Source organism: Garra rufa, chromosome 11 (genome assembly GCF_049309525.1).
Source record: "Garra rufa chromosome 11, GarRuf1.0, whole genome shotgun sequence".
Lineage (NCBI taxonomy): Eukaryota > Metazoa > Chordata > Actinopteri > Cypriniformes > Cyprinidae > Garra > Garra rufa.
The window spans coordinates 15628573-15637596 of record NC_133371.1 but is presented as its reverse complement, the minus strand read 5'-3'; positions in this window follow the sequence as shown (position 1 = coordinate 15637596).

Here is a 9024-nt window from a genome sequence, read left to right as displayed (position 1 = left end):
CTACCATGTTACAATAAGCTCTGGTCTTTTGCACTCTCTGAGTCTTGGAAACGTTGATTGTTTTAGTAATTTTGTAATGATTGAATAAAGTGTGTTGAAAACTCTCTCTCTCTCTGATGGATCGATAATTTATTGAAATAAAGGGTATAATTCATTCAAATAAATGTGATTTTACCGCAGAATGCTAGAGATAATGTGCCTATAACTGACGAAAATAATTTGGGCAAATACTCCGCTGCAAAGAGTAATACTAGTTTTAACTTATCTATAAATTTGCAAATGACCATGGTATAAGCGGCAAACGTATACTTATATATATTATATCTTGTGACCAGTAGATGGTGCACTAGTGTCCTTGAACCCTCAGGTCATAGTCATTATACATAACACCAAGTTTGATGTCAATACAACAAAGTGTTGCAGAGATTTAAGGCCAGATTTACTAACAGCTTGCATCAAATTAATGGTATTTGCGCCATTATATAACGTTTTAAAAAAAAAGCATGTCTTAAAGCAGGTGGTAATTTATGCTGCTCTTGGTAGGTTGCGCTGGTCATTATGGAAATGATCTAGCTACATCTAGTGTTCTTTAATATGTGCATCGTCAGTAAATGACATGCAGAATTTTCCCCTCCCATTGTCTCTTTTATGGAATTGCACTCTAACGCTAGTTTGGCCTGTTTAGTATATCTGGCCTATAGCCTCATGATACTCATGCTAGCATTTTAACGCACACTACTTAAATATTGACGACACCTAAAATTTTAATTATATAAGTATGAACAACTTTACTGACTTACAATTTTTTTTTAAATCATGTTCAGTTTTCATATCAGTGGCATTATGTTGTCAATTGCATTATTAAATTTTTTACTTATTTTCTTAAAGGTCACATATTGTATACCTTTTTGAAGGTTTATTTTAGCTGTTGATGTCCTTAAGAATATATATTTGTGGTATAAGTGCCAAAAAACATCTCAGTATATTATTTATATTACTCAAACACAGTAAGCTACGTAACTATTGCTTTAGTAAAGGCCCTTTAACAATGTGCGGTGATTCCGGAAAATTGCCGGAAAGTTGTCAGAGTGCCTTCTGTATGAACGCAAGCACGTCCCAGGATTGATTCCGGCAATGATCCCACTGTGTGAATGAACCGAATCAAACAATTCCAGAATAAATCATGGGACACATTATTCGTGTATTTTCCGGAATCACTGTGTGAAAGAGGCTAAAGTTGACGTGCCACTGGTCTTTTATATTAATTTTGTTCGGAAGCCTGTGTAATGATATAGTTTCCTGACATCCATCGACTGAACAGCGTTTTCTTGACTTGTTTTCCTATTGTTGTTGCTTAGCAATGGAATGGACGCGATGTTGTCAGGGGTTTGACAAAAGGAGGGTGGGACGGTGGGACTTTGGGTGGTGACTGAAGGCAGTGACTGAGTAGATCGGACGTAACATTTTTACGAAGTCACAGCGGCTCGTGAAAAGGCAGCTACTTTATGCGGGCTGTGTGCATTTTACTATTGGACTGACTGTTTTGAAACTTATATGGTAGTTACATAGCCCCTAGACCTTAGTTATCATGAAATTTAGATTTTGACAATATGGGACCTTTAATATTAATTTTTTGAAACATTTCATTCTGTTTAGTGTGATTTCACTCAATTAATTATCATGTAATGATTACTTTGCCATAGGACACCAAAGACATTTTTTTCAACAACCTGTGACTGACAATAGAACCATAAAATACACCAAATTTTTTTTTTTAGGTCAAGGATTTTATATAAGGACACTTGAGTCTGTGAGATTGGTTCAAAAGTTACAGCATTATTTTTATTATAATAATTATTATTATTTTGAGGGCTTGGTACCTAATAGATGCACGTCAGAATTGTTCCTAAGATGACCATATGTTTTGCTATCTATGGTAGGTTTTAAACAATAAACAAACAATAACTTTGTTTGTTTACATGTACTGCAGCAGAGAGGAACACAGACATCCTTGCATTTTATGAGATACTCTAGTAGTGCCTGACTTCTTATTACTGCATTGTAAAAACAATGAAAAGGTCAGTTGGCTTATCCATGGGGCTGGAGGAGGATACTGGGAGGGTGAATGTAGAAACCTGAGAAGAATCACTGCCTCAAGGCTGCCACATCACAGAACACAGCAGACACTATCCTGTGGACTTATCAAAGAATCATCTGTCAGCCACAAGTCAGCCTGCCCTCTGCCCATGTCTACAGAGAGTAAGAGAGTCCAGAGCAGCAGCACATTCTTCAATACATATATTAACAACATAACTAAGAAAAAAATATATATATACATACATTTTAATGTGTGTATGTATATATACATATATATATATATATATATATATATATATATATATATATATATATATATATATATTAAAACATCAACAGATTTACACTTAAGAGGCTGCACTATTTGAGTACAAGAACAAGCTGTCTTTACACAAGTCCCTCTTGCTGATCCTCTACAGTCTTGGTGTGAGAGAGCATTTGGGATTCATTCATTTTGGCATGATTCAGAACAAAGTCGATCCTGCACTATGTTTTGTATTCATCAGTCTCTTTCCTTAATCATCAGAACAACACACACGAATACAATGCATGCATGCACACACATGGCCAGACATGAATGTGCTTTAAATGTATCCAGATCCCTTTCATTATCAAGATCAACATGCCGAAATGAGAGAGAAAATTTTGTCATTTTATGAAATAACCTGCACAATTTTGACATAAGAATTCAAAGTTAGATGAGAAAGAGGTAAAGAACAAGAATCTGTTTTTAACAAGACTGTCCTATAGACATCCATGTGAAGACAACACATAAATAATAGCAGCCACTAATGTTCTATTTTCTGTTCCTTCTATTACATTAATTTTTACAAAAATCGATTTCTGCTTGTGTGTGTGCGAGTTTTCCTGTAGTGTCGGTCTGTGAAGGTGGAGCCCACAATGATTTGATGATTTGAAATGTTAGTTTCAGCAGAATTTTTTTTTATATCTGACTGTACACAAGATAATATCTACAATAGTAGATCCCTTCTGTCATTCCAGTCTCCAGTAGAAAATTTCAATTTTATTTTTTACACCTCTTTTTTGACCTCTAAAAGAAAAAGAGACAAATGTGAATGCAGTATGCGTTTGGCTACTACTAACAGCAGTGTAGAGTTGGTGCTGTTTATAGAAACATAGGAGAGTTGGTGATGCTGTTGGCAAAAATCCACAGAGCTCAGACGAAATGTTATTGCTCATATATCAATCTAACAGCTTAGCCGTCTTGTTATATTTAATTTAAGTGTAATTTTTGTCTTTGATGTTTCTCCTAATAGCCTTGGACTGAATAGGTTACACTTTGTTTCAATAGTCCACTATAGACATTGAAAACAATGTAAACTAACTCTCATTAGAGTACTGGTAGTGTTAAATTAAGGTTAGGATTAGGGTTAGTAGAATTAGTGGGCATGTACTTGCAAATTAGAATGTCTGTATGCTGAGCATCAAAATAAAGTGTTAGCAGATATTAATTGCAAAGTAACTTATAGTTAGTAGAATGTCTAAAGTGGACTATCATAATCAACTATCAAAATTGTGGTAACACTTTAGAATATGGAACATTTTCTCATGATTAGCTATGACTTTTCCCTCAATAAATGTCCTTATTTGCTGCTAATTAATAGTTAGTAGGGTTGTTGTTAAGTTTAGGTATTGGGTATTATTAGGAATGTAGAATAAGGTAATGTAGAATAAGGCATTAATATGTGCTTAATTAGTACTAATAAATGGTTAATATTCTAGTAATATGCATGCTAATAAGCAACTAGTTAAGAGACTGTAAAATAAATTGTTACCAAAACGGTTACTGTGTTTTTAAATGTGAATAGAATAGATAAATAATCAATGTAATTAAAATTTAGATTAAAAATGAGTTTGTATCTAGATCTCTGATTAAATACAAACTGAGCACAATTTGAGACATTGATTAAGATTGCTGGGTCTGCTAAGATTACTGGGTCTTTTTCTTCAGAGAAACATCTGAGGAGTAAAATGTCTCTAATTACTCCATTTCATTAATGTCTATGAGAAGCAATTAAAATATTAAAAAGTTGTAAAAGCCTGGGGATAGATGTAACAGTGTAAAGTAAGTTGCTGAAATAAGATCCACACTTCCAATTCATGCAAAAACTTGATGGAAAAACAAATAATAATCAGTTTTTTTTTTTTTTTTTTTATAAAGTGAACCATTTAAAGTGACAAAAAATATTATTCTGTATTAATTTTAGGACTTTATATTTCGCACAAAAACAATTGCTGTGTGTGTGTGTGTGTGTGTGTGTGTGTGTGTGTGTGTACTATTTTCAGTAACTAGCTGTGTAGCCATCTACCTATTTTATGTCAGTTTTAGAATATCACATACAAAAAAAATGCTGGATGGAAACGTCAAGATGCGCATAAATTCTAAACATGTGCACAAAAAAAATGTATGTGCTCATTTGAGGTGGATAGTGTTTTTATCCAATAAGAAGATGCGCATAAACTATGATGGAAACACATTTTACATAAATCCCTTGATGTGAAACAAAATCCTCACATGACTTTGCCTCAATAGAGGATGTGATTGCCTAATTGGACTCATCGTAAGGAGTTGGTTGTAACATTTGTAATTAACTGTTACAACTATCCCCACCCCAAACAGCTATAACATAGCAAACTGTTTTAGCATGTGTGTTTTAAGTTAGCATGAATGCAAAGTATCAAATTAAACTAGACAAACAGTTGTGATCATGATTATAAATAGTGTGTGTGTGTGTGTGTGTGTGTGTGTGTGTGTGTGTGTGTGTGTGTGGGCATGTTTTTGTGACATATCAGGACACAAATGTGTGTAATAACATGGGTATGACATAGGTATTACAAGGAGAGGGTGACTTATGAGGACATTGCCCATGTCCCCACTTTTCAAAAGGCTTATAAATCATACAGAATAAGTTTTTTTGAGAATGTAAAGATATGCACAGTCTCCTGTGAGGGCTAGGTTTAGGTGTAGGGAAGGTGTAGGGTGATAGAAAGTACGGTTTGTACAGTATAAAAACCATTACGTCTATGGAATGTCCCCACAATTCACAAAAACAAACGTGTGTGTGTGTGTGTGTGTGTGTGTGTGTGTGTACCTGGTATTCATCACGTTGTGGGGACCAAATGTCCCCACAAGGATAGGAATACCAGTAGATTTTGACCTTGTGGGGACATTTCTCAGGTCCCCATGAGGAAACAGGCTTATAAATCATGTACAATGAGTTTTTTTGACGAAGTAAAAGTGTGCACAATCTCCTGTGAGGGCTAGGTTTAGGTGTAGGGTAGGTGTAGGGCGATAGAAAGTACGGTTTGTACAGTATGAAAACCATTACGCCTATGGAATGTCCCCATAAAACATGTAAACCCAACATGTGTGTGTGTGTGTGTGTGTGTGTGTGTGTGTGTGTGTGTGTGTGTGTGTGTGTGTGTGTGTGTGTGTGTGTGTGCGCGTGTGTCTGGGAGGTAGACAGGAGTCAGTCCGGCGGGACAGCAACAGAAACACTACTCCACTTCCTGAGTCAGGAAGAGACTCAGCAATGACTCTGATGGTGTGTATGTGTGTTAGTGTGTTCAAGCTTTCCCTACATTGTGGTGATAAAACTGACATTATCTATATTGTGAGGAGCAGACAACAGGCCCATGAGGAAAACAGATTAATATACTAAATGTCTGAATTACTAAAAATCGTTCTATGAAGGTTAGGATTATGGGTATAGAGTTAGGAGACAAAAAAATAAAAAATAAATTAAAGAAAAAAAACATTTGATAAATGATAATAATCATAAGAAGAAGAAGAAGTCAATAGAAAGTAGCTATCATTATAGCAAAACATGCCGTCTTGTAAATCAGCAAAAAATAAATTCTATACATATGTCCACGGTATCAGGGGTTCTCAACTCTGGCCCGCGAGGTCCATTTTCCTGCAGACTTTTACTCCAACCCTTAACAAACATACCTGAAGTTTATTAATGTTTTTAGGATCACTAGAAAGTTACATACTCTTTGGCCCAGTCCACACAGAGACATGTTTAGCTGTATACGTTTCGTCCAGACAGATCCGACGTTTTTGGAGCATGAAACCGCTATTTTTTTAAACCAAAAAAATTGTCCCAATATAGATAAATCTGAAAATGACACCTTTGCGTTTTACATCACGTTACGTCATGTAACAGCAACAACAACAACAAAGGCAGACTACATTGTGTTTGTGCTGCAGAAGCAACTGTGCCTATTAGCTTTACTAATTTTACCTGTTCTTGTTGTTGTGTTAGGTTTGTATACAGCGTGGTTTATGCGCATGCTCCAAGTCTTCTCTGTTTTTAGTGTATCTCTGTAGCAGAATTAGAGCACCACATACTGGACTGGCATGTATACTACATCGTTTTAGAGTCGGTTTCAGTAGTTTCGTGTGTACGCAGATATTTCTTGAGATGACGCCGTGTTTATGGAAGAACGAGGAAAAAAATAGATCAGATAGGAAAAGCTCTGTCTCCATGTGGACATGGCCTTTGTCTCAGAGGCATATGTACATTGCTTCAGGTTTATATGGGTTATTCAACTATACACTTCTGAATTGTCCACTGCTTTTGATTTGACAATTACAGTGTTTGGCAAGGTGCACAAATATCAGGGTTTTGGGTAAGATTGGACGGAAATCAAAATATGTGTAGAAGTCATTCCTCGGGCCTGAGGAGCTGATTTCTTTAAAATGCATGGATACTAGCCTTCCTCAGTTTTCCTTTCCTCATGCAAAACCACCACATTTACATAAAACAGCACAGGATATGGTTTCAGATGAAAAGCAACCAAGAACAAACCAATCTCTTTGTTAAATAAACTAGATTTAGTTGTTTTACATGATACCAATTTTGTTGCTGGACGGGTTAGATGATGAACAGATGTCTTGCTGCCAGGAATGGAGTAGAGTTCTTGTGATCTTGGTCTTAAGATCTCTCAAGACTACATAAACATGGCATAGACCTATATCTTGCAGGCCCTGGTCTTGACTTCAACTCAGTTTGACTTCCTGCTAGGGCCGGGACTCGATTAAAAAATTTAATCTAATTAATTAGAGGCTTTGTAATTAATTAATCGAAATTAATCGCATATAAATATTTGACCTGAGAACAGTGAGAAGTAAGTTTTTTCATATGGATTTTTAGTATACCATTGAATAATGACTGAATACATAAGCTTAAGCAACAAAATATTGTTTATTTTTGTTCAACCAAGTCCAACAGACCAGTGCAATATTGCCATTAAGTGTAGCAATAGGCTCGATGTGCTACAGTGATATGCGAATTCCTTGTTGCATAGCTTGCACACAACCATGCTCTTATCGACGCTTCCATCCATTTGTTTTTTGTAACAAAATTTCTCATCCACAGGGCCAACCAAAGCGGTCCCATCAGCTTTTTTGTCCATGTTCACTGTGGTTTGTTTTGCTGCGTCCCAATTCGCCTACTTATACTATAGCCTATAAGTATGTACTCTTTTTGTGAAGAAAAGTACATACTTTTGAGTATGTAGCAGAATAGTAGGCAAGCTTTGGGACGTACTACTTCGTCATAACTGCGTCTTTAACAGACGCTCTGTTGCTTAGTTACCTGAATCCTGTCACTGTTTAAACTGTCCTGTCAATCATCACAGTTAACATTATCTACATTTCGTTTAATTTAATTTCCTACCGTATTAGAGAGAAATTAAGAGGCACGTTCTTTAACGAGTCTTTCATGCCGAGAACTCTGCTCTTGTGTTTGCTTAATTATGCATTTAAACGTTAATGACCAAACCTATCATTATAAATGTTGCTGCACATGGAATATAACGCGGATAACATTTAAAAAATATTTTTTATCAGGTTACACACTGATTATTTATCACTCAAACCCCTTTCTCTACCTGTCCGTTGGTCGCGCATATCCTCCATGTTTGTAGTTTTTTAACACTTTTTATGCGTGTTTGTAGTTCTAATCGAATCCTCGTTCACGGCGCAGTGCGTTGTGGGCAATATTAACCATTAGACAGTGTGCATTGATCGTTAAGTAGTAAACCATACGGGAATCTTTGGAATACTTTTTTAAACATACTACGATTTGGGACGTACAATACTATTTAGGACGGACGCAGCTTGTCTGAACGCTAGTTGGTGCTCCAGTATATTCGGTCCGCCGAGTCTCATCCAGTGAGAAACGTTCCGCTGTGCAAAACTAAGTGCGATTAAAATGCGTTAAAAAATTTTAACGCGTTATTTTTGTGTAACTAATTAATCTAAATTAACGCGTTAAAGTCCCGGCCCTACTTCCTGCATATTACACATGGCTGCTCTCACTAAAATTTCACCGCTCAGTTCTCTTATATTATTGTGTAAGGTCATTTTTTGAAAATAAATTATTCTGATTCTCTAAGTTATAAATATCAACTCTCATTTTCAAACCTAGAGAGACCTTCCAAGGCCTTATACTGACAATCAGATACTTAGTTTTCTCACTTAAAGAAGTCTTCAAACCTCATAGTCTTCAAAGGATGAAAACAAAGAAACATATTCATATATTCAATCCTTCTAACAAACATATAAAAACCTCCATAAAAATCTCCATTGTAAACCAAAAAAATAAAATAAAATACGGCACAATGTATTGTACTCATTTGAAGCAATTTTCCATGTTTCCATGTTCCATGTTTTGCCTATATTTTGAATTTTGCACTTCATCATGTTGTGTTTTAGTGTTACCAAAATGTCTAAATCTACTGGATTGGCAAAAAATACCAAGACATTTTATTTTTGTGTCAAGTCATTTGTTAGTCTGGGGCGCATTTCCCAAAAGCATTGTTAGCTAGCTACAGGCATTAGTTCCATTTAAATCTGTAGGTAACAACGGAACTTGCGAACACAGTTGCTTTTAGGAA